General features: G+C 44.1%; 1 long non-coding RNA gene across 1 annotated transcript; it reads left to right on the top strand.

Annotated features, from left to right (window-relative positions):
- Nucleotides 1–252: 252 nt before the first annotated feature.
- LOC308471719 lies at nucleotides 253–22,667 on the top strand. The gene is made up of 3 exons (XR_013983118.1): nucleotides 253–269; nucleotides 19,330–19,525; nucleotides 22,031–22,667. It is a non-coding gene; the product is annotated as an uncharacterized lncRNA (long non-coding RNA).
- The last annotated feature ends 2,950 nt before the right edge of the window (nucleotides 22,668–25,617 follow it).

The raw sequence follows: 25,617 nt of genomic DNA, 5'->3' as shown, positions 1-25,617 counted from the left end.
TCCTTTAGTGCTGTAATGTCAGAAATAAACATCATGTAAATAGATTTCTGACTACTTTTCTTTCCCCTGCGGAAGCAGGAGGAGGGGTTGTGCATTTTACACACGCTTGGGAAAATGTCGCCTATCAAAATCTCCCTGGTCTGTCCAAGATATCAGCCAGAGGAGGACAAGCTCCGAGGAAAGTGAAAGGGGCCAGCCTCTATGGAGGGGGGCTTGCAAACCAACAGTGGCTCCATTGCCATTATAAGAGAACAAAGGGAGGACAGATGGTGAGTTCTGGCACATCTATACCTATACATATATCTATTTATATCTGTATCTATATCTATGGAAACCAGTTGACTGTGGAAGTCTAAGTGACTGGGGGGGGGAATCAGGCCCTGTCTTACACAAGAATCAACTCCAGTTCCAAAGCACAAAGTTTGGGGTGGGAGGCAGCTATGCAGCTCCTTGGTCCAAAACAACAAAAAAAATTGGCACAGATTACTTGCAAGCTCTTGAAATTTAGGTAGGGTTTCAGAGCTGTGGGAGGTTGGCTTGACCTCTCACTCTTTTATTGCTTTGCCCAACATTCCCAATTTTTGCCCTCACTTCTCTGCAGGCAGAACGGCAGCTCAGAAATAGATGCCAGATGTGCATAAAATGCACATCACCGATACTATATTTTGCTAGCACTTACCCTTGCTTAACCAAGGCCATTAGGCGCTTGCTCTTGCATCAGCCCTGAGGATGCTCGGATTCTGGCAAACCTCAAGAGGGTATGGGGAGCGGGGAAGAATTGAAGCCAATATCCACTGCAGTTGACGTCTTGATCATTTTGGAACAAACTCATCCTGTGTCCATAGCAAAACTATGGAACTCTCACACGAGGCTGTGATGGTGACCACCTTGGATGGCTTTAGACAACTTGGATGGATTAGACAAATTCATGGAGTGCAAAGCTACCCAAGGGCTACTAGCCACAATGGCTCTGTCCCACCACAATTGTCAGAGAGGCATCATGCCTCTGAATATCAGTTTCTAGGAACTGCATGTGAGCAGATTGCTGGTTCGTTCATGTCTAGCATCCCAGCTTCTGGCAGTCATCTGGTTGGCCAGCATGAGAACAGGATTCTGAACTAGATGGGCCCTTGGCCTGATCCTGCAGCCTTGACTTACATTCTTATGTTCACAGTCACTGCACAGCTGCCACACCCGTAGCTGTGACTCTCATTTTATTTCTGCTGCGCACTGAAGAACTCAGTTGCAATTTGCCTTCTGTGGCATAATGTCAGATGCAACAAACAAACAGATTTCCGAGGTTTATTTAAACAATACGATGGAGCCATCACTGTTGATTGTTTAACAAACTGCACAGGGTTGAGATGCCACCTACAAGTTTTTTTTTAAAAAATAATATTTATTGATAATTTCAAAATTACAAGAAAAATAAAAAATGACAAACAACGCTACAATACAAAAAAGAAAGAAGAAGAAGAAGACAATAAAAAAGGAGAAAAGCACAAAATGAGAAAACCAATATAAAAATACAGCAATAAAAAAGTAAAAAAGAAGAAAAAAGAGGGGGGGAAAACACAAATCCCAAATTGCATATCCATAATTTCCATTTGCTTGTTTCATTGACCTCCTCACACCTCCGTTTTTGTATTCTAGTTTAGTAATTATTTCAGCAAATTATTTCCATCTTTCTCAATTTTTGTTATAAGATTTGTCTTAACAATTTAACCTAGTAATTAGCTCAACAAATCCTTACCATCTTTCCCCATATTCTATTATTCAGATTACCTTAATTTATTTATCCTTATCTTACCCCTAAGTGCCTTAAAACTTAAATCTTAAATTTCAAATATACATAACTCCTAATATCATTTCTGCTAGAGTCGTATAGTTTCATTCCCACATTTTCCCTAATATTCATTAGCTGATTCTAAAATAAAAAAGTTTCCATTATAAATTCTCTTCCAATCATCATCCAGCGTCTCTTCTTCCTGGTCTCGGGTCATGTCAGTCCTTATTGTCCTTATTGTCCATTCCGTCTAGTCCATCAACCTGGAAGCCTTATGTCCGAGGCCCTTAAATCTCTTCCATGTCCCTTCTGCAATTCTTCTTCATCTTGTTTGTGCTTGCCCTTTTCCTTGTCTCTTGTTGGTCTCTGTCTTAGTTTCTTTCCTTTCTCATTGAGGAGTAGGTCTCTGGGGGGTTCCAACCCAAAATTGTCTCCATCACCCTTCATCCAGCTCACCCATTCCCCACAGTCCCACTCCCCACAGTCCTCGATGTAATCCAAAATGAATTTAAAATCAAATTTCAGAATCTCTCCAAAGCTAGAAGTCTCCTCATCTCCAGACTCCCCTTGGCCCGCTCCAGCTTCAATCTTCAATAACAGTGGCTTATGCTCCTGTAGGGCCTCGGGTCTCTCCATTTGTACTATTTGAGGTGCAGCCACATCCTCCTCCATTGTCAACTGCACTTGCCCAGTCGGTACAGATTGATAGGTTGGTTCTTGGATGATTTCTGTATCAGTGTTATTAACCACAACAGTCAAATCCATTTTCTCATTCATTAAGTCCATCTTTTCATGCATCTGTTCCAACAAAGCATTTGTCTTGCATAGAGCAAGCAACCAGTCTTTCTCCCAGCTCATCTTTGTTCAAGGTCGAAAAAGTCTGTTCCCACAGTCTTAATCTCACAGATGTTGAGTCTCAAATATGCTGCAACAACAATTTAGCAAGCTCCCTCTAGAGGAGACAATCTACTTGTAGCCATTTTTTTTTAAAGACAAAGGAAAGTTACTTTCATTTTTCAGATATTTCAGACGTTTTTCAGATATTTTGTTTCTTTAAGATGCAAAAGGCAACATTAGAATCAACTTGTTTCTCTTCATTAGCTATCTGTCAAAGTGTTACGTTCACCGTCAATGAACCTCAGCAACAGTTTCTGTCTCTGACACCCTGTTCCCAGGTTAGAGACGATGGAAACTTATCCTTCTTAACTCCCTCTCCTGGTAGAGTTAAACAGAGTCCCCCCCCCTTTTCTCCTGCTTCCAAGGGGGGTTTCAGTGGTTCTAAATGAAGGAAATTTAGTCCTTTTTTGACAGCTTCCCGGCTTTAGCTTGCAAAATTTTTGCTTTAGTCTATATACAAGGAAACGGAAGGCGGACTTCCTGTTTACACCTTCCCGCTTCGTTACCAAATTAAAACAATTTCTTGATCCAATTTTCCGTTTCTACTCACGGGTACTTGTTTTAAGTCCAATTGTCCACAGGAAAAAGTCAGCGCTCTCTGGCAATGGCTGTGCGGCTTCACTCCGTGAAAGTAGCAGTCAGTTCGTAGCACCACGCTTCTCACCCCACTTCGCTCCGGAGCCCCTAGATGGGATTCCCCGCGAGTAGGGGGCGCTTCTGGTGCCCTGCCGAACCCCACGTTCCCAGGCTTCCTCCACCTGGGATTTCTAGCGGGTCCCCACCTTCGCCGCGGCGGGAAGACCCAGTTTTCACGGAGCCCGTTCCTCCAATCGGAGGAACTCCGCCATTCACCAATGGCGCTGACCCGGAAGTCCGAGATGCCACCTACAAGTTGTGCCCAACAGTCTGCCCAACGAAGCCATGCGTTCAGCTCTTTGTACACAGCTAGCTTCAGATTTTCTGAAGTTCACTGCAGTCGATTTCTCCTGCTAGGAAAGCTGGCAGATGGCTGTTAAGCAAATGATTGACTTTCGAGCTAAATCTCCCCACTCACAAAAGTCAACAGAGGGGAAGGGTTCTCCATGGGATTTCTTGCCCATGATGGAATTAGGATGGAGCATGTACTGAGGTGAGCAGCCAAGATGATGAAGGGTCTGTGAACAAAGCCTGATGAGGAACAGTTGAGGGTATGTTTAGCCTGCAGAAGAGGAGACTGAGAGGTGATATGATGGCCATCTTCAAATATCTAAAGGGCTGCCACATGGAAGATGGAGCAAGCTTATTTTCTCCTGCTCTGGAGGCTAGGACTTGATTATGTATTTGTTTGTTTGCTTGTTTGTCTTATATACTGGCCTTCATAAACAGATCTCAGGGTGGTTCACAAGACAAAAATACAAGATAAAAGCACAAATAAACAGAAACAAGAAAACAATAGTCCCCCTCCCATAAACATATTTAAAAGGCTGTAGAATTTTAATAATAATAATAATAATAATATAATAATAATAATATTTTATTTATATCCCGCCCTCCCCAGCCAAAGCCGGACTCAGAGCGGCTAACAACAGTAAAATGATACAACATTCTAAAATCATTTCATTATAAAATCAGTTCAAATCAGATTAATGGCAACCATTGGGCTGGAGTTCTGTGAGTTACAAGACAAGAGATCTTCTGCTGCTATGTAACTTTTCTTCTTCTTCTTCAACAGCTTTTTCTGTTAAATACAATCCCTGGGATGCCTTTATACACTTCCAATTTAGAGCAGGTCAAGCTTTTTCTGTGCTGAAACCTTATGCGCTAAACTGATCAGACAGAACTCCCTCAGCATGAGATCATGCCTTTCTTAATGACTGCAACTGACCTAGGCCAGGCCATTGAAAAAGGCAGGCTTCAGAACTCCATTCAGAGAACAGCAAGCTATGTTTGAGGAGCTGCGTTTCAGCCTCCCTTGCATTTAGGGCATGCCCCCCTGCTACAAATCTAATATGTCCGGGGGCTGTTATGCAATGCAGGAGTGCCATGTAGAATGCTATGGCTTGGGCGTTCTGAGTCTTGGGCGAGAATATTCCTTTCCCCCTTTCCATTTCCAATTCTGGCTTGGAAAGAGGGTTGCTGGGTGTCCTACTTTACAGAAGACAGTTCTTTCTTTGAAGGGCTATCTGGCCCAAGGCTGTTTGAAAGATAAGAATGGTGAGCAGCGCCCCTGAATGTATCCATCAACAGTCAGCACATAGACAGCCGACTGAGCATCCAATCACAGTCTACTCCCACCATTGTGAGATTTACTGCATTTTAAAAATCTTAATTATAGCAAGTATCTCTACATTTGCATCTGTCTCTATAAGTTAGCATATGAAAAAATTATCTGCACTCCCTTCTCTGATGATGAATAAATGGCTACCCTGTTTGCAAACCATCTTGATTTGGATTGGGGCATTTGTTGTTCCATTCCAGGAATCAAAATGTCTTGGGCTAGCCTTGTTTGGAAACAGTGCCCTCTGACCCGGAAGTGCTTCCTTTAATCCCAGATGTGGGAGATGGACTCCCTCTACTTGCCCAGTGAAGTTCATCACACTCTGAATCAGTGCAGGTGTGCTTCCACCTCACACTTCAAATTTAGGTATAGAATGGGTTGAAATTCATTGACAATTGTTTTGTACAAGTGCTAGCAGTCTGGGTCTGTATGAAGAGATACAAGAGAGGCCTCAATCTATAAACAGAATGAGGGACCGCCCTGTGTCTGCTCTGCTAGATCAAGTAAAAGAATTTGAGAAAGCAGGGTTTCCATAAAATATTTAAATTGCTTAACCATTCCAGACCTTGTTCGTTTTAATGGCGTTCTTGCCAAAAAGCATCTAAGGCTGCAATCTTCTGCACACTTGCGTATGGGAACGTTTGCACCATTGAGCACAATAGTACTTACTTCTGAGTAACCCTGCATGGGATTGCAATGTATGAGATCCAGTTCCTTGGCAAAAGAAGTTGGACCTTTGTTCAAGCTGAAGTCCCTAGTTACACTAGATCAACTCTGAAGAATGGCTTTGTTTGTCAGATACCGAGAAATATGACTGTCCTTTTGCCCAAAACTTCCCCATTGTTTTGCTTAGTAACCACCTGAAATGTTTACATTTGCACACTGCAGTGGTAGTAAAAGGAAATCTTATCTCGTAGCAAAACCAACAAGCTGTTTCAACACAAGAACAATGTCTGCAAAACTGTCATGCCATCTGTGCCTGTAAAATTCTGTCTTTCATAGACACAACATGAAAGCCAAAGAGAGAGAGAAAGAAACAAGAAACACCCTCTGGTTTTTTTGGGTTCTGGAAGACAAAATATTCTGTATTTTGTTCTCCAGTATGCATTTGCTGAATTATGCTGAATTTTGAATTATGGTGCTGGAGGAGACTCTTGAGAGTCCCATGGACTGCAAGAAGATCATACCTCTCCATTCTTAAGGAAATCAGCCCTGAGTGCTCACTGGAAGGACAGATCCTGAAGCTGAGGCTCCAATACTTTGGCCACCTCATGAGAAGAGAAGACTCCCTGGAAAAGACCCTGATGTTGGGAAAGATGGAGGGCACAAGGAGAAGGGGACGACAGAGGACGAGATGGTTGGTCAGTGTTCTCAAAGCTACCAGCATGAGTTTGACCAAACTGGGGGAGGCAGTGGAAGACAGGAGTGCCTGGCGTGCTCTGGTCCATGGGGTCATGAAGAGTCGGACATGACTAAATGACTAAACAACAACAACAACATGCATTTGCTTTCCTAGAAAGTAATATGTAAGTATAGGAAAGAGAAGGAAGGATTCTTTCTATCCCAGGGATGCAGAAGCTGCATCCCTCCAGATGTTGTGGACCACAACTCCCATCACCTCTAAGCACACACCATGCTGGTTGGGGCTAATGGGAGCTGGAGGTCAGCAATATGGAGAGAGCGCCACAGGTTCCCTATCCTTTCTCTACTGCACCATATAGAAGGCTTGCAAAACATTGTATTGAAATGCTAAACTCTTGGCTCAATTTCCAGCCCTTGTGTTACCAATGAGTCCAGTGGTATTTCGAGCGGCATGGTAGGACAGAAAGGAATAGATCTTGTGTTCTGTTCATGAGAGCAGCAGTGGAGATTGCAGGGCCGGGGTAGCTGCTTAGATTTTGTAATGCAATTGGCTGCAAGGCTCTGCACCAGTCTTTGCTAGCCTTCCAGATGTTTTGGACCACAGGTCCCATCAGCCCCAGTCAGTATGGCAGTAGGCCACTGGAACTAAAGGGTCAGGATGCTGTCAGTGGTTCCCGGCTGGTTGCCCAGGAAAGTATAAAGACAAGGAAAAGTTTCTTACAGTCCTTTTTTATTTCATTCTTTACAGAGAGAGGCTATAGAACCCAGCCTCTTGGATATTGGCATTGTCCTGAGTGAATCTCCACACACCCCGTCTCTCCCACTTCCTCATTCATCACTTCTATGGGTGCTGCTACATGCCCTCTGTCTTTGAGCTCTTTGCTCTCCTACTTTTACGGCTCGCTGGGTTCTGGGAGATGGAGGGCCTGGAATGCTTTCCAGTGATAACATGTCAGCCAGCTGCTCCGGCTCTGCCTCTTCCTCCTCTCCCATCATTTCCCAGCTTTCCCCCTCATCTGCTACTGAGCTGTGACCTCCCTCAAACCCCTGTTGCAAATCTATACTGTCTTCCTCTTCCTCCACCCTGGAGGGTCAGGCTGGGGAGGCAGTCTTCCTCCTCTGCCCAGTCTCTGACATAAAGGCAGTTGTAGTCCAAAATATCTGGAGGGCAGGAGGCTCTCTCCCATCTTTGAGCATTCTCTAGATTCAGTTGCCATTACTATTCTGTATCTCCTAAAAACTCACAGGTTCTCATCAGCCCACCCACCTTCTGCCCTAACTGGCAGGCCATTGGCTGCAGTGGTGGCTCTCAGTCTTTCAATGGCCATTAGTCATTATGGTTACAGTGGTACCTGGGTTCTCAAATGTAATCCGTTTCTGAAGACCGTTCGAGTTCCGAAACATTCGAAAACCAAAGCGCTGCCTGCAAATTCAGTTGAGAAAATTGAAAAACACACAGTGGAAGCCATTCGACTTCTAAGGCGCGTTCAAAAACGGAAGCATTTACTTCCGGGTTTTCGGCGTTCAGGTTCCGAAATGTTCATCAATGGAGATGTTTGAGAACCGTGGTACCACTGTATATGCTAACTCCAGGTTCATGGGCAGCATAGTGCAGTGGTACCTCGGGTTAAGAACTTAATTCGTTCTGGAGGTCCGTTCTTAACCTGGAACTGTTCTTAACCTGAAGCACCACTTTAGCTAATGGGCGCCGCTGGAGCATGATTTCTGTTCTCATCCTGAAGCAAAGTTCTTAACACAAGGTACTATTTCTGGGTTAGCAGAGTCTGTAACCTGAAGCATCTGTAAGCTGAAGCATCTGTAACCTGAGGTACCACTGTACTTGTTGCTGGGGAGCATCAACAGGAGATGGTTGTTGCCTTCAAGCCCTGCTTATACAAGGGCACCCCTGAAGCACCTGGCTGGCTATTTTGGAAAACAGGATGCTGGACTGGGTGGGTCAGGATCCAGTGGGGCTCTTCTTATGACCCAGACATCTAAAGAGAAGCATGTGTGGTTTGGGGAGCTAAAAGGACTGTCTTCTGTGTCCCAGTACTTTGCTGAGACCTTGGTTGCAGCTAGTATCCTCATTGCTGGTATGGCAAGCGTCATTTATCTTGTGCTGAAAGCCTACCATTTTATAACAAGAGATATTTTATCCCTCCTTCTTCCCCCTTCAAATGCTCCCAAGCAAATCTGTCTGAGGGATAATAGAGAGCTGTGTGCCCCAGCATAGCGTGACCAGCTCTGAAAAAGATATTTGTCTTGAGAAGTGATTTTCAGACTTGGCACGGACAAGGAGAAGAGGAAGACGGCAAGCTCTATGCATTTTGCATGTGATTATATGTTTCCTGAGGTGGAGCTATCCTGTTAGGAACATGAGGCAAACAGATCAGGTGCAAATGAAAGGGAACATGATTGTCATAAGGTCAATGCTTCACGGGGCCAAATTGGGGGGGGGGGGCATGATAGAAATGAAAAGCTATCCCTCAGGAAATTCTTCCCCTTATGTAACTATCTAGTTACAAAATGCCCCTTCTGGCACTGAATGAAGGGATGGGGAGAAATTTCAGTGACAGTACTCCATATCGGTGAGTACCATCAGACAGTTAAAAGGACTGTTTTCACAGTTTCCGTTATTTATTAAATTTATATACCACCCTTCACCTGAAGATCACAACAGAAAAACTACAAAACAAGAAAACAAAATACATAATGAAACAAAAACAAAGCAATAACCCCCACCCCTTATCATTAAGGATCAGGCAGTAGTATTATACAACAAATAGCTTTATTTAAACAGGCTTTCTTTCATTCCTAACTTTCTCTGACCCTTCTGCGTGTGTGTTCTCTCTCTCTCTCTCTCTCTCTCTCTCTCTCTCTCTCTCTCTCTCTCTTGCTGAATCTTTTTCTGGTAGCTGTTCCCTCTCTGTGTGACTAAGTTTATCTTCTTGACTGCTGTCCTGACTGCTTCCACGTACATTGACACATTTACATTCCATATTTTGGGATGCTTAAGTAATCATAGAATTGTAGAGTTGGAAGGGACCCTGAGGATTATCTATAGTCCAGTTCCCTGCAATGCAGCTGCCCCATACAGGGCTCGAACCTGCAACCTTAGCGTTATCAGCACCACGCTTTAACCAGCTGAGTTATCCAGGCTGATGAATGGAACCTGGAATTTAATAGAGACGGATTTATACATTTCAGACGCCTGCCTGTGAGGAAGAACATACGTTAGCACACGTTAGCTTTTCTAAGTATTACTCATGTAATCTCCAGCCTTGCCTTGTCTTCAGGCAAGGTCTCTCTGAATGATGGAGCCTATAGTCTCAGCTCCCTTGCTTCCAGCAGGCAGGCAGGCAGAGCTAGGTTCTATGGCTTCAATATCTGTTTCATATGTTCCTCCAGAGCATTAGAGGGTGTTTTTTGGGGGGGTGGGGGGAGGAATCTATTTCTTTAAAATGAATCAAAAACTGTACGTATTAACACAGTGGATGAAAAAACACAAACCCATAGAGTAAATGTGGGCTGGCCGGGGAGGGGCGGGGCAGGGGGCTGCACAAATGGTCTAAGTATTTTAGCCTTGGCTAGAATTGTTGGGCGGGGGGAATTGTTATGAGGAATAGATAAGAATAGTTAAGAATGAACTGTCCTGCTCTATGCTAGGGATCAGCACAGTTTGCTTACTCAGAACAGCATGTTCTTATTAATTTGCTTTACTGGACGCTTCAAGCATGGTGGCAAAACATATCTAAGGGGCCATCAGATGGCTGGATAAGATACTTTGAGCACATCGCATGGGCTGATGCTGTCTTTGGTCCACTTTTATGTGTAATATGGACAGCAGTTTTTGCACATATATATGGTTAAGCCTGAGTTGGGCTGAGGGCACTTCTGTGTCCCCGCACCCCAAACTGGCTGAGCATAGAGGCCTCCGACATGCCACAGAGTGACGAAAGTCAGCATCATTGCCAAGATGCAGAATGCGCCGTAGACTTCCACATCTATTCACACTCAACAAGCCAACCAGATTCTGCCATTCAAAAAAGCAAAGAATTACCCAAGCCAATAGTGAAAGCTCAGCAAGACCTGTCTGACTTCTAACATTCCATTTCATCCAAAACATCATAGCGCCTCTACTCATTTTCAGCCTTTCTTTTTTATTTCTTTACATTGCCAATTATGAAGAGGGCATTTTTACACTATTAGCAAAACTACTAATTTCTATGTGGTATTTTTGGACCCTTGCCTGCAACCCTATATACACTTACTTGGGTGTAAATCCCACTGAACCCCATGGAGCTTAACTCCAGCTTAGTAAAGACAAATGTTATGCAAATGTTACAGAATAAACTTTTCAGTAAATCCTTAGGGAGAGGATTACTGAAATTGATAATCACTTTACTATTCTAAAACTATAGCCTGTGTTCAATAGAATATAGATAGCCCACTCTTTAAAAGTTTCCAAACACCAACAAGTATGACAAGGAAATATGCCTCTGTTATTTTTGATTTATTTTTAATTTATTTGAAGTTCTCACGTTATTTTTGATTTGAAGTTCATCCCTCCTGAAATTCTTTTAATGAGCCAAACACACATTTGTATTTGTTCACAGTCTAGTCTTACACTTTAGGATCAAGGTACTGGGGCCATTACTTCTTATCCTATCTAAAGTGTGTAAGATAAACACTTCATTCCAGCCACAAACATCCCTTCCACCACCCCTGCCATTCTTTAAATATTTGAAAGCAACCAGCTTCTCCCCTGAGCTCCCCATGACCAGTTCCTCCTGCTGTTCTTCATATCATCAGCCAGACATACACTTAGGATGGAGTCTCCAACCCTTTTGACCTAAGACTGTTATATGTAAATGATCTGCAAATGGTGTTTAGAGGTAAGTTTCACATATTTACAGAGGTCCTTCTGCTTTCCAGCAGAGATAACCTATCACCGTCTGAACGATAAAGCCGTGTGAGATAAGAAGTCAGAGCCCACAAACCAGATCTGAATCAATATTTACTGTACACCCGAAGATGACTTCTCTGCTGCCAGTCTCAGACAAGACCCTCAAGAATATGTGATCCTCAGTTGAGCCTCTTTGCCAGGGCAGCGTGTTTGGGAACAAATCTTGGGATACTGGAATGACTTGAACTCATGAGCCTCATTCTGTTCTACATCATTTAAGGGACTGAGCAGGCTCAACGTTGTCAGGGCAGTTTAGTAACCAGGTTAACCGTAGCGATGGAGATATCTGTGCCACCCCCACCAGCTGCTCCTGCACAGAACAAATCTTAACAGTTTACACAAAAACTTTCCAAAGTGGAGACATCACCTCCTAGAATTATTCCAACACAGGACTAGACTGTGTTCTGGATGCCTCCTGAGAGTCATCTGCTATAATATACTGGAGGATGCAAGTGGCTTTATCATAGAATTGTTGCGTTGGAAGGGAACCTGTTTGAAATGCTTTCCAAACAAATCACAGTGGGCCACTGCTATTTCTGGCCAGCATGGAAAAACCCAAGAACTAACCCCCACCCCAAAAGCTCTGCTGGATGGTTTAACGAGGGTGCAATAACAGCAGCCAAGTGTCTACACTAGCACCAAGTAGGGTTGACAATGATTCTTGAGAGGATGCTCAAGAGTCAAGACCCATCAACTACCTGACTCACCCTTGTGTTCCACAAAGCCAGGGCTTTGAGAGGTGTGCCATTTTAGCTGGCAAATCCTTCAGAATGGTCAGAAACCAGTTGAATTCATCAACCTCCAGGGACAGGCCTTTCCCAAAGATCCCTGTCTGTGAAACTACTAAAGTAATTGTGAGAGGAAAAGGGGTCTCCTAATAACTGGATGGCTATATTGATCCTCTAGGTTCAGAGACAGTATGGCTCAGATTAGCAGAGGAAAGCACGTAACAATTGGAGCAGACTGTTGCTTCATGCCTTGCTTTGAACCAGTAGGGTTCAACTTCTCCTCTCATGGTAGTTTCCTCCTCTGGAACCCCTGACACAGACCTTCCACTAAAATAAATAGATAACTCTATCTTCCACCATTATCACCAAAACAGTATCAGTTCCAAAGCCAGGTCGGAAACATAACTCAATCAATCAACCAACCAACCAGCCAATCCAATTTTATTACGCAACCACAGACCCATGGGAAATCTTACTGGGGGGAAATCGATATCTTATCCAGAAATGTTCTGGGATGACCACGTGCTCAGTTAACTGCTCTAAGGAAGGAGATCAGAGGCAAACAAGTATAGTCGCAAGAGGTTAACGTGCAGAATCACAGCTGGCCATGAGAGAACCTTTGGACTCCATCAACTGCAGTTTTAAAAGTGCTGCTTTCTAAAGGCAACTCCACAACTGTATTCACAAGCTTGCAACTCATAACTGGAAAATACAGCCCTAAAGCAATGTCTGATTATTAAACTTGTTTGGAAACATATAGAAACGAAACACAGAAACTGAAACCCTACATAAAAAGTTGGTGGCTCCTGCATTTTTAAAAACTAACTATGACTAGGATGTTAGGGTCTTAACGTTAAAGAGTTCACATCTCCAGGGGCCATTGATGCTGGCCAGCATAATTTTATAAATGCCCATACAGGGAGAATGAGCCGATAAGATGCGATTCTGGCACAAGTCCAAATTCATTTATATTGGTAACTCCTTAAAGTGCAATTTTTCATAGTAACATTGTTCTACAGTTTGTACAACATACTGGAGGTTCTCTCCCCCACCTGCTAAAGAAGCCCAAGAGGCATAATTGACGGAAATGTGATGTAAAATGCCAAGGTCATTTAAATAATAGGTTCCTTTCCAGGCCAGATTACAGCAGAAAGGTAGTTCCCGAGGGAAAAGAAATGAGCACATGTGCTAAGAAATGTGTGGATGTTATATGGCAATGCTTGGCTATGTTACAACTATGTCTAATAGCCCAAAATAAAAGCAGTTCGGTCATGGGGGAAACATGCACATAACCAGGCTGGGGAAAAAACCCGTCTTTAAGAACTGTCCTTAAACCCGTATCTTCTGACTACTAATAGAGAACCCAGGGACTGAGTGTTAATTCATTCCCAAGTGAGACAAGCTGGATTTCATCCCGAAGAAGGAAAACATCATAACTGTGATCTCATTGTCCTGCTGCCACTACACCAGTAGCCTTGAGGTTGTGGACTTGGGGGTATGGTCATCACAGTGGGGTTGGTGAGCCACACACTGATGCTCCAACCTAGATGAAACCTGGGATATCTGTAACAGGGTCTCCTTGTTTTTTAAAAATTGAGAGCAGCCATGGAGTGGGAGGTTTGTACTATGGTGTGGGAGAAGGAACCCTTGCCCTCTGTCATTTTCCTGATGTAATTTTGCCCTCCTAATGCTACTTCCTGTTACACGTTAAGGCATTATTTTTTTTCAACCTATGGGGAGGAATTTGATGTTGTGCTAAGATAAAGTCCCTTAGTAGTGTACATGCACGGCCCCAGAATCCAAACACAATGAGTTCTCAGGGAACTGTTTGATAGGCAAGAGTTTGCATAATGAGTCGACGATTTCCATTGATTCATGTCTGAAAATTTCTAATGTGTTTACGACCATGGAATTCTGCCCCCCCCAAATGGCGGGAAAACCCAGGAAAACCCACTGACACCTTGCAAAAGGCAAAATAATAATAATAATAATAATAATAATAATAATAATAATAATAATATATTTATACCCCGCCCATCTGACTGGGTCTCCCCAGCCACTCTGGGTGGCTTCCAACCAAATATCAAAAACAATACAGCATCAGACATTAAAAACTTCCCTAAACAGGGTCTTTTAAAAGTAAAATAGTTGTTTATTGCCTTGACATCTGCTGGGGGGGGGGAGCGTTCCACAGGGCAGGAGCCACTACTGAGAAGGCTCTCTGCCTGGTTCCCTGTAACTTCACTTCTCGCAGCGAGGGAATCGCCAGAAGGCCCTTGGCACTGGACCTCAGTGTCCGGGCTGAACAATGGGGGTGGAGACACTCCTTCAGGTATACTGGGCTGAGGCCATTTAGGGCTTTAAAGGTCAGTACCAACACTTTGAATTGTGCTCGGAAATGTACTGGGAGCCAATGAAGATCTTTCAGGGCCGGTGTTATATGGACTCATCAGCCACTCCCAGTCACCAGTCTAGCTGCCGCATTCTGGATTAAGCGCAGTTTCCGAGTCACCTTCAAAGGTAGCCCCACGTAGAGCGCATTGCAGAAGTCCAAGCGGGAGATAAGTAGAGCATGCACCACTCTGGCAAGACAGTCTGCGGGCAGGTAGGGCAAGCAAGGAAAGGGGGAAAACTCTCTTATTTGCCCAGACTCTCTCCCTTTACCCTTGTCCTTCCCTTCCCTCCCACTATGGTTTCTAGAGAAACGGCTCCCACAAACCAGCAAAACACAAAAAAGCAAGGCTTGCTTGACGCTGCTTATTGGCTTACAGTACTACACACAGGTCTGGCTGTTTGGATATCTGAATCCAGGAGGGCTGTGTTCATTGCAAGAAGAGGCAGAGTCAGTGCAATCAGGATCTGAGCAGAATTTTTGAGATCTTTGCTAAGACCCTCACAGGCACTACAGGGCCCAACCCCTGTTTATAAGGCTTTATTTATTCTGTTTTAATGAGTTGACTCTTATACGTATGTTTTAGACATATTGATCCCACTGCTCCCTATGGATGGGGTGGCCTACCAAACAAACAAACAAACAAACAAACAAACAAACAAACGTGGTTGCTCACCATGCAAGTGCAGCCTAAAATGCTTCTGCCTGCCTTCGGAAGGTGGTGGACTGTCCTTCATTGGAGGTTTTTAAACAGAGGGATTATTTAGCTGTGATACCAGCATTGCTGGACCATAAAGAAGGCTGATCGCCGAAGAATTGATGCTTTTGAATTATGGTGCTGGAGGAGACTCTTGAGAGTCCCATGGACTGCAAGAAGATCAAACCGATCCATTCTTAAGGAAATCAGCCCTGAGTGCTCACTGGAAGGACAGATCATGAAGCTGAGACTCCAGTACTTTGGCCACCTCATGAGAAGAGAAGACTCCCTGGAAAAGACCCTGATGTTGGGAAAGATGGAGGGCACAAGGAGAAGGGGACGACAGAGGACGAGATGGTTGGATAGTGTTCTCGAAGCTACAAACATGAGTCTGACCAAACTGCGGGAGGCAGTGGAAGACAGGAGTGCCTGGCGTGCTCTGGTCCATGGGGTCATGAAGAGTCGGACACGACTAAACAACAACAACCCGCATTGCAGAGAGTTGAAGTACATGACCCTTGGGGTCCTTTCCAACTCTACAGTTCAGTGGTTCTATGAAAGCTCATGGGATTTCCCCACCCCATATTTGCTGCAAGCATCTTAAAAGGGCATGATTGGTGTGTGCTTAGGAGCAGGTGCTTAGTCAGTAATCAAAGGACTGGCAAGAAGAAATAGCAAGTTATCGAGTGAAAGTCAGTATATTCACAGTGGGAGCAGTCCAGAGCAAGGTTTATTTCTGGCAATCGTTTGCTGCAGTCGTTCAGTTTCTGCTTGGAGCGGCTGGTTCGTAAACCCACAAAGTGCTCCCTTTAAAACTCGTGGGATTGAGGCGAAGTCTGAAGACAAAGAAGTGAGATGTCTTGACTTTGAGGTGGCCTTTCTTCAAAGCTCAAGGCAAACGCTGTGCAAGGCAATTACAGCCGGGGCCATTTCCCACCGCTGCACCCATTCGGAGGGAGCTCTAAAATGGCCAAACATGGTTAATAGCTGCATTGAGCTCTTGTTTGGGGATTAACAAGCCCTTCAGAAGAGTTTAACCTGCCCCTCACTTGGCTCAGAGCTCTTCACTAACAAACTGGTCATTAACCACTGCTGAAGAATCACTGAGTGGTTTCCTGGGATTACATCAGCGGTAATTAAAAAACCTAATCGCTCCCAACAATGGCCTGCTAAATTACACTAATTTATCATTCCACCTCTTGAAAAGGCCTCAAGTAAGTGGGCAACAAAGAAAGGGACAAAAACGCTGAACGGAATGTGATCCCCTGAAGATGCAATGCAAATCGAGAATTTCCTTGGCATCAGACCTTCTTTTTTATGTTACATTTGCGCACATGGGCCAAGACTCCAGTGTGTAGGGGTGGAGGGTGTGGGAGCTTGTGTGTGTGTGTGTGTGTGTGTGTGTGTGTGTGTGTGTAGCTCAGGATGGGTGGAAACAATGTGCATACTAACTGGAATTTTCACAGGAATCAGATGTAAAGGCTTCCTTGCAAAAAAAGAAGATAGGAGAATTATTTTAATTAAGGGATCCAAAAGGAAACAGAAGCATTTTTTCATTGGTTAAACTACCAGTCAAAAGGCAACACTTCTCAAACAGCTGCTCTGTATCTTAACGAAAGCACAGCAGTTCTTATTAGGGCTTGCTTGCATGCATGTGTATATCTCCATTTTACTGATAACTGTGATGTAAATATTTACAGCAATTACTTATGCTATTATTGAATCTATTTGAGGAATATCTTACTCAGCCACCCCTACCTGCTGGCAGCATCAGACTTTGTGGGTTTTAAAAAGCAGATGTGTTGAGAGGAATAAGCAATTGTTATGAATGGGGGGGGGGAATGTTAATGGGGGAGGGAATAGCTTGTTTTAGATAGGCTTACTCTCCTTGTGTCTAATGCCTGAATCCAGATTGCTGTTACTATGCCAAGTTACTTCTAGTTCTTTAATGCACAAAGTGCTTTAAAATTCTGACTTATTTTCATCCTACCCACCACCTCAATGTTTCCGGATTAATCCATATCTGTCCATATTGAAGGCCATGGAGGGGGGGGGGGAGTGTGGAGCAGAGGTTAGGATTTCCATTGTGCCCTGAGTTTCTTCAGGTCAGGGGCAATTGTGCCACCTCCTGGTGGCTGGCATCATAAAAGGGGGGGCAGGGAATCAGACAGAGTGTGATTCAAGAAAACACGGCAAGTGTATGTGTTGAATTTGAGGAATTACAGTGGTACCTCGGGTTACAGACGCTTCAGGTTACAGACTCCGCTAACCCAGAAATAGTACCTCGGGTTAAGAACTTTGCTTCAGGATGAGAACAGAAATCATGCTCTGGCGGCGCGGCGGCAGAGGGAGGCCCCATTAGCTAAAGTGGTACCTCAGGTTAAGAACAGTTTCAGGTTAAGAACAGACCTCCAGAACGAAATAAGTTCTTAACCCGAGGTCCCACTGTATTCTATTTTAATATTTTGTTGAAAGCTGCCCAGAGTGGCTGGGGAAACCCAGCCTGATGGGTGGGGTATAAATAAATATATTATTATTATTATTATTATTATTATTATAGCAAGGAGGGTGAATGTAGAGGGGACGAGGCCTAAATGCACCCATTTGAAAAATATATTTTAGGGAAGCGTTGCAGGCTAACGCTTCTTATACGGGTATGGATATTGATGACTGCATTGCTTCTTATACGTTTGTTTTTATCCATTTATCACATAACTTTTAAGCTGCTTTTCAACACACACACACACACATTTTCCCAAGGCAGTGTACAAAAAAAGGAAAGAGAGAATGGAAATAAATTAAGATCCTTTATCAACATAAAAATTGTAGAACGGACACACAAGGACAATGATGAACAAAAAGTGCAGCAATCAAAGCATTAATAAGAACATAGGAAGATCCTACTGGAAGAGGCCAACGGCCCATCTAAGTCCAGCGTCCTGTTCTCACAGTGGCCAACCAGGTGGCTGCAGTAAACCCTCAAGCAGGACCCAAGCACAACAGCGCTCTCCCTCCCATTGGTTTCCAGCAACTGATATTCAGACGCTATACTGCCTCTGCCCATGAAGAAGAGCATAACCATCATAGCTAGTAGCCCTTGATAGCGCTGTCCTCCATGAATTTGTCCAGTTCATCTAAGTTGGTGGCCATCGCTGTCTCTTGTGTGAGCATAGCTGTCAACTTACAGATTTGAAAATAAGGGACCAGCAGCCTCGAAAATAAGGGATCAGCAGCCAAAATAAGGGATCAACAATTACTTTGATGAAATACATATTTTGTTGCGTGCAAATGGCTTTAGATACCTATTAGGTCCATAAATTACCATATAGCATATATTCAACACAAAAAAACAGCAACAATTTATTGTTGACAAAGCACAGCTGGACATAGAAAGGGCCCCATTACCTTCAGTAGCTTATTTAAGGGACATCATCAATAAGGGACAGCAGCGGGACATGGCGCTGATATAAGGGACTGTCCCGCCAAATAAGGGACGCTTGACAGCTATGTGTGTGAGTGAGTTCCATAGTTTAACTATGAGCTGCATGGTAATTTTAGCCAGCCACGTTAGCAGAATCAGCTGGTGTGGTAGGGCAGGTTTTGGGGCATACCTGGAAGGGGCTGGGGTGGGACAGAGTGGTAATGAGGTCAAGGCTGCCTGGGCACATTGGCAGGGATGCTGCATTGGTTCTGTCGCCAGTGCCACCCTGTCCCAGCCTAGCTCCGTTCAAGTAAGATACAGCAGCGTCAGAGTGGGGAGGATATTTCTGCTCCTTTGCCCGACTGCAATTTGGCATAAAATCTAAGCAGCCTATAAAATGCCACCAGGAGACAGAGAACGAGGAGCAAACAGAAGGCTATAGCTTACAGAAGTGTCCTCCCTGCCTTTTGCAAACCAAGGAGCTGACGAGTAAATGAAACACATAGAGCAATTTTACTCGAGGTTAATTTGCTCAGGAATAAATCCCACTGAGTTCAGCAGAGCTGGGTCAATTGGATTGCAGCCATACTGCGCTGAGGTAAATCTTCAAACGAAGCCAAGTTAAAATACTCACCTTATGTGTTTAAGCTTTCTATAAAGAGTAGCATGGCTCAAAAGATGCGTGTATGGGTTGGGTTTTGTTTTTGTTTTTTAAGTCCAATAAATTCTTTGTTTTCATTGACCAATGGATTCTGCCCCCATCCTGCTTTTATCCACTCTGCTGCGTGGTAGAGTGTGATCTTTACTCTCTCTTTCCCTGTAGGTAACAAACTTGGCTGCTGCACTGCCTAATCCTGTGATCTGGTGCCCTCCTGGGAAACTCAATTCCAGGCAACTTCCTGACAAAGCTATTCATCAGGCATATGGACCACATTGATTCTCGAAGAGCAGTCATCATCTCTGGGGTCAAATCTCACTCAGCCTTTGAAATGCTAAACTGCAGAAATGTCCACAATCAGGTAAACATTTCCCAGTTACATTACTCATTCAGTATCTGCACCTAATTATTTAATCTGCATGATTAACTGTGTGTATGTAAAGTCTACATGATTAAGAGCCCCGGTGGATTAATTTTCATTTGAAAAGCAATTTGTACCTCTCAGACATACATTTGTGAACATAACAAGATTATCCCAAGAAAAGACAGAGTATTCTTGTATGGAAATATTGCAAATGGGTAATGAAGAGAAGAGAAGAGAAAAGAAAAGGAAAAAGTCAGCGTAACATGCCTTCCTGTTCTGCAAAGAAATGTTTCAGTTACTGGATTTCAAACTTCTTAGCCTCGGGCAACTTTGAACTTCCCATCCTTGGTGCCTCTTCACACAATTGTAGTTGTAGTGTATGGAACTCACTGCCACAAGATATGGATATGGTTATTGGCTTAAATGGTCATATAATCCACATCTTAAAGGATAACGGGTAAAGGGACCCCTGACAGTTAAGTCCAGTTGTGAACGACTCTGGGGTTGCAGGGCTCATCTCGCTTTGCAGACCGAGGGAGCCGGCATTTGTCCACAGACAGCTTTCCAGGTCATGTGGCGAGCATGACTAAGCCGCTTCTGGTGAAACCAGAGCAGCGCACAGAAACACTGTTTACCTTCCCACCGGAGTGGTACTTATTTATCTACTTGCACTTTGACTTGTTTTCGAACTGCTAGGTGGGCAGGAGCTGGGACCAAACAAAGGGAGCTCACCCCGTCACAGGGATTTGAACTGCCGACCTTTTGATCAGCAAGCCCAAGCGGCACAGTGGTTTAACCCACAGCGCCACCCACCTAATCCACACCTTAGATTTTTTCCCCTTAAATGGAGGGCAAATCAATCAATGGGTATGACATATGTTAGAACGCCATCTTCAGAGGCAGCGTATCTCTGAATATGGCTGCTACTTTCATGCTTTGCTTGTGAGAGTCTCGGAAGCATATGGCTAGCCATGGTGGGAATCTGCCTACTGGACTGGAGAATATTATTTGTTTATTTGCAACCATCTTTATAGACTGCCACCTCATATAAAATATCAAGATGGAGTCCAGAAAAACATCCTTCTTCCTTGGCGACACAGGTGCAGTAAAGCATTAGCTACTATCAAAACAATACAAACAATCATTCAAAAATGACCAGCTTCTATAGAAAATGTTTAAACAACTAAATAGGCCCATTGGCCTTGTATCTAGGCATGGGGCTGCAGCTGTCCATCTCCAACCACGACGTTTGAAATCCTTGTCCCTGAAAATGACTCTTATATCAACACTTTCCACGGCCTGAAGCAATCCAAGGCTCCAGCCATCTCTCCCAGTTCTTCATGTTCCACCACCAAACACATTTCCTATTACTCTTCTTTTACCTTGTAAGTAACAGGGGCACTGGAGGCAGGTGGAGTGATTCATGGCCTGAGGGTTCCCTCCTTATTCTCCTCTTTCTATTGCCCCCAAGCACCAATTTGCAGTGTGCCAGGGTGCAAAAGCCTGGAGATAGTCCATAGTCTTCCAGGCTTTCTGCTTTGCCACGCCGCTACCCATCTTGCCCATTAACAGGAAGTGAGAGAAGAGGCAAACCCCTCTCTCCTCTCTCTCCCCCCCCCCACTGTTCTCACTGACTCAACAAGTTGCAACCTATGTGAACAGAAATGGGAAGGGGAAGGACTGGCTAGGAGGGCTTTTGGAGATGGCGAAGGCTGATGGGAATGTGCCAAGTGAGGGAATTCTTCTCTGGCTTGGATTTTGATCCAAGCAGCAGTGGAATTCTGGGACTATGAAAGCTTGCATCTCTGAGGTGGGTTTTTGAGAACCCCAAATATCCAATCCTGGCTGCTGGGAACTACTCCAGCACCTCCAGTTAGTTCTATTTCACACAGAAGCAAATTTGTATTTGGCTCCAAGTGCACATTTTACAGGGACGTGGGTGGCGCTGTGGGTTAAACCACAGAGCCTAGGACTTGCTGATCAGAAGGTCAGTGGTTTGAATCCCCGCGACAGGCTGAGCTCCCGTTGCTCGGTCCCAGCTCCTGCCCACCTTGCAGTTCGAAAGCACATCAAAGTGCAAGTAGATAAATAGGTACCGCTCCGGCGGGAAGGTAAACGGCTTTTCCGTGCGCTGCTCTGGTTCACCCGAAGTGGCTTAGTCCTGCTGGCCACATGACCCGGAAGCTGTACGTCAGCTCCCTTGGCCAATAAAGCGAAATGAGTGCCGCAACCCCAGAGTCGGTCACGACTGGACCTAATGGTCAGGGGTCCCTTTGCCTTTTTGCACATTTGACAAGGAGCTTCAGCCAATTATATTTGACTGATGAACATACCTGTATAATGCACATTTTTGCAAGGATGCATTTGTTACACTGCATTTTTAAGTGCAGGCTTAGAACATCTTGCAACAGCATGCAATTGAAAAGGGAACGTGTTAATTGGGCATTCGTCTCCAAGAAACGAAATAGCACCTTAGGTTCTAACTGGATTGTTTTCGCATAGGCTTTCTTCGGCTCGGTCAGAAGCTTGTGCCAAATAACCTAGAACACAAAAACTGTGTTCTTCCGGTAAGGAGGTGATTGCTTTAAGCACCGTGTGATAATGGAGACCTGAATGAAGCTGCTATTGTTGATCGGGATTAAGATTGGGCTGACTCTTCAAAAGAGGCTAAATGGATGGAGAGGCATTGTGAATGAATATGCCAAGACAGCAACTCCAAGGATTTTGCTAGCCCTGACCATTCACCGAATGGCAGTTGATAAGGTTTTCAGTAACATGAACTCCACTCTTTGGATAATGCCCCCCTGTAATCTGGGCATAATTAAAAGTGTTAACAATTTTGTTGCCTTTATCTGAACACATTTTTCCCACATGCTTGAAGTGACCCAGGTCATAATCTAAAGACAAGCAGCCTTCTTGTTTTACACGCTATTAGTCTTGTGAGCTATTCCTTCAGCGGGTGTGCAAAGGTCACTGTACCCCAGGCAACATCTTTTGCCAGCATCTCCCACAAATCCAGGATGCACCAAAACAAACACAGATGGATTACATGCTGTCTGTGAGCTCAGCATTTCTTTGGCCCTCTTTCCTTGGATGCCAGAAAACAATTAAAGGCTCTTTGTGTGTAAGCTGTGATGATGCAGACAAATTATTTGACAATTACCCTGTCGGTTACCTTTATTAAGTCCTCCATAAAATGATTCAAGCGGGTGCAACGTGGTTCCACTATGTTCTTGCTGCACAGGCTTCCTTTATTAAGGAACAGGAATAAAATGTTAAGATGAAGTGGAGGACAGAATTGATGATAACAGGTACTGAACCCAAAGTTGAATTTAATTTTTTTTTAAAAATGATATCAGGAAAAAGTAATAATTTCTAAAACACTAAAACAAAATCCAGTGCAGTACAGCACTGTACAATTGTATTGTATAACACCGTACAAACTCATAACCATACAATTAAAATGGGTGGGATTTACAAAAAGACCCAAAAACCCTCAGCAGTTTGGCTACGCAATGAGTACATGAATGATCACTTGATTACTTAGAAATCTTTATGGTCTCTGCTATAATTGAGAAAGATAAACATGCCATTTGAAATGCACAAAAATGGTGAATATATTTATAGAATGTATAAACCATTTACTTAAAAAACAACAACCCAAAACTCTAAATGGCGTAGAACAGATTAGCCAACAGTTGCCAAAGAATACCATTTCCTACAGGGCATCATCACCAAGACATTCTCCAGCAGCAGGGAGGGTCAGTTCATGAAGTGAGACCATTTGGTTTATTTTCAATAGTCATTTGATATAAAGAGAGCCACTTGGTTTCCTCAGATTTCATTATTACCAGAAGGCTGTGTGAATGCCAACAAATCAGCTTGCTCATCCTTGATTGGGTCTCCTGAGGGAGAATTTTTTTAGTGGTTTTTAAAATATATATATATATCTTTGCTCTTCAAACACTTGTTCGAAGAATTTTCCAGTTTGTATGAAGAATCAACTACTTAATCCTCTTCAGGTCAGTGAGAAAAAGGATAAGTCAGGACAGTTACACATAATGGAATGAGAATGTGTAGAAGAACGGGAAAGGAATAGTCTCCACCAGCTCACTACACCTCTTGGCGCCAGTCGCTCTGTGTACAGTTGCCGCCCAACTCAAAATTCATGGTTCATATCCAGAAAGTGTGGTGTAGTTTAAGCTTCAGACAGATTGGTATGTTAGCTTTGTGGCAGCAAGGCTGAGCTGGATGCAGGAACGGCCCAAGACATTTGGGCGCCTGATGCAAATCCCAAAATGGCAGCTCCCCCGCCACTGCCAGCGAAGAAGGGGTGAGTGAAGATGCACATTAGGAACAAGGGGGAAATAAAGATCAATGTTGTGATCTGCTGCCCCTGTGGGTCCTGCTGCCTGAGATGGTCTCCTCACCTTGCCTCATGGGTGGGCCAGTCCTGCCTGGCTACATAGATAATATATCAACACCCAGCACCTTTATGCAGTTGTTGGGGGTCACAGCATCCCAGAAGGACCCACCTGCCCCTCCCCAAGTGGACTGCTACTGACTTTGAGCCGCCGTTTAAATTTCCCACAATGCACCAGAGTGATATTACATTGTGTGCTTTGAGGCATTTGGGGAAACTTCAAATGGTGACTTGTGGACTGGACTCCTGCTAGGTGAGCCCAATAGCACTTCCCGCGTCTTAAATTTACAATGAAATAGCCCTATTTCACTATAAAAATGAAATTTGAACTTTTATTTATTTAAGTATTTCTATACCTCCACCTCATAAAATATATCAAGGTGGTATACACTATAAAACATAAAATATCATTTAGTTTTGTTTTTAAAAATGTACAGATAATCAATTGTGGTGACTCACTAATAACAAATTAAACATAGATGTTAAATAACACAAGGGGACAAAGTGGTGCCCTAGAGAACCCCATAGCCAAAGTGCCAGGGGGTTGAAGAGCAGTCCCCCAACGTCGCTCTCTGGACTTGGCCACACAGGTAAGAATGGCATCAGCCAAGTATGGTGCTTCCAAGAACCATCCCACTCAGTCATCAATGAAGAGCTACATAGCCACATAGAGTACAACTGGTTCCCACTCATTCTGTTTTTAGGTGTCAGATGAAGACTACAAATGTGTTGTGTGTGTGTGGTAGACACCTTGCCCTGTTGAGTATTGAAAGTGTTGGGTGCCTGGGGTTCTTCCCAAATCAGCCTTTTATTTTTACACAATCTGGTAGGCTAGAACTTTTGGGTGGGTGGAAAGGGATCTTCTTTTGACTCTCGGTGCTGAGAAGTGTAAAAAAAAGAGGAGGTGGGGAGGGGGGAAAGAATGTCTTCTTAATTGGTAGGTGTTGAGAACTTTACAATATCTGGTTCCAATTGTGGTTGAAGAGTTGGCCTGAACTGGAGAAATCCTGGCCAAAGGGATAGGCCATAGCCATAAAACAATGAGGAAGCAATGACTCCCAAGACAGACTTTTCAGTTGTTTCAAAGGCCAAAATAAATGGTCCGGTAATAGCTGGAGGATATAAGCTAGCTTATCAATCAAAGAGCCTTTCATACAGTCGCTTGCTCACTCCGGGTGCTGCTGGTAATGCCATATAAGCTTCTGAATGAGGCCATGAATGGGCTGTCTGGAGGATCCCCTGGAGATAAGACTTGTGCGGAAAGCTGAAAATAGGGGTATTTGCAGATGTGAATTACTGGCCGTGGGACTCGCAAGCATTATTACAGTTGCCAACTGACAGCAGGGAGAGGGAGAAGCGTGGTTTGCCTCTGTATCTCCATCCAAGTTTAATATGCAGAAATCAGCAGCTGAAGCTGTTGGGGCCATTGAGATAAACACAATCACCTGCTAATTGCTGCAGAGCCAGCCATTGGTGATGGGACAGGGGCCAGTGTTGATGTGGGAAGCCTGACTACTGCTTCCAGATCTGAGGGAAGGAGCAGACCCAACTCTGCTTATACGCTCCTCTACATCCCATTCCATTCCAGCTCCAGTCCCTGGCTGAGATCAATGAGCCTCGGCTTCTGTTCAGCTTACGTTCATCCTGGCGTTATTTATCTCTTCAC

Source organism: Podarcis pityusensis (genome assembly GCF_964106645.2).
Source record: "Podarcis pityusensis genome assembly, chromosome: 2".
In the NCBI taxonomy this organism is placed as follows: Eukaryota; Metazoa; Chordata; class Lepidosauria; order Squamata; family Lacertidae; genus Podarcis; species Podarcis pityusensis.
This window is presented reverse-complemented; position numbering and strand designations above follow the sequence as displayed.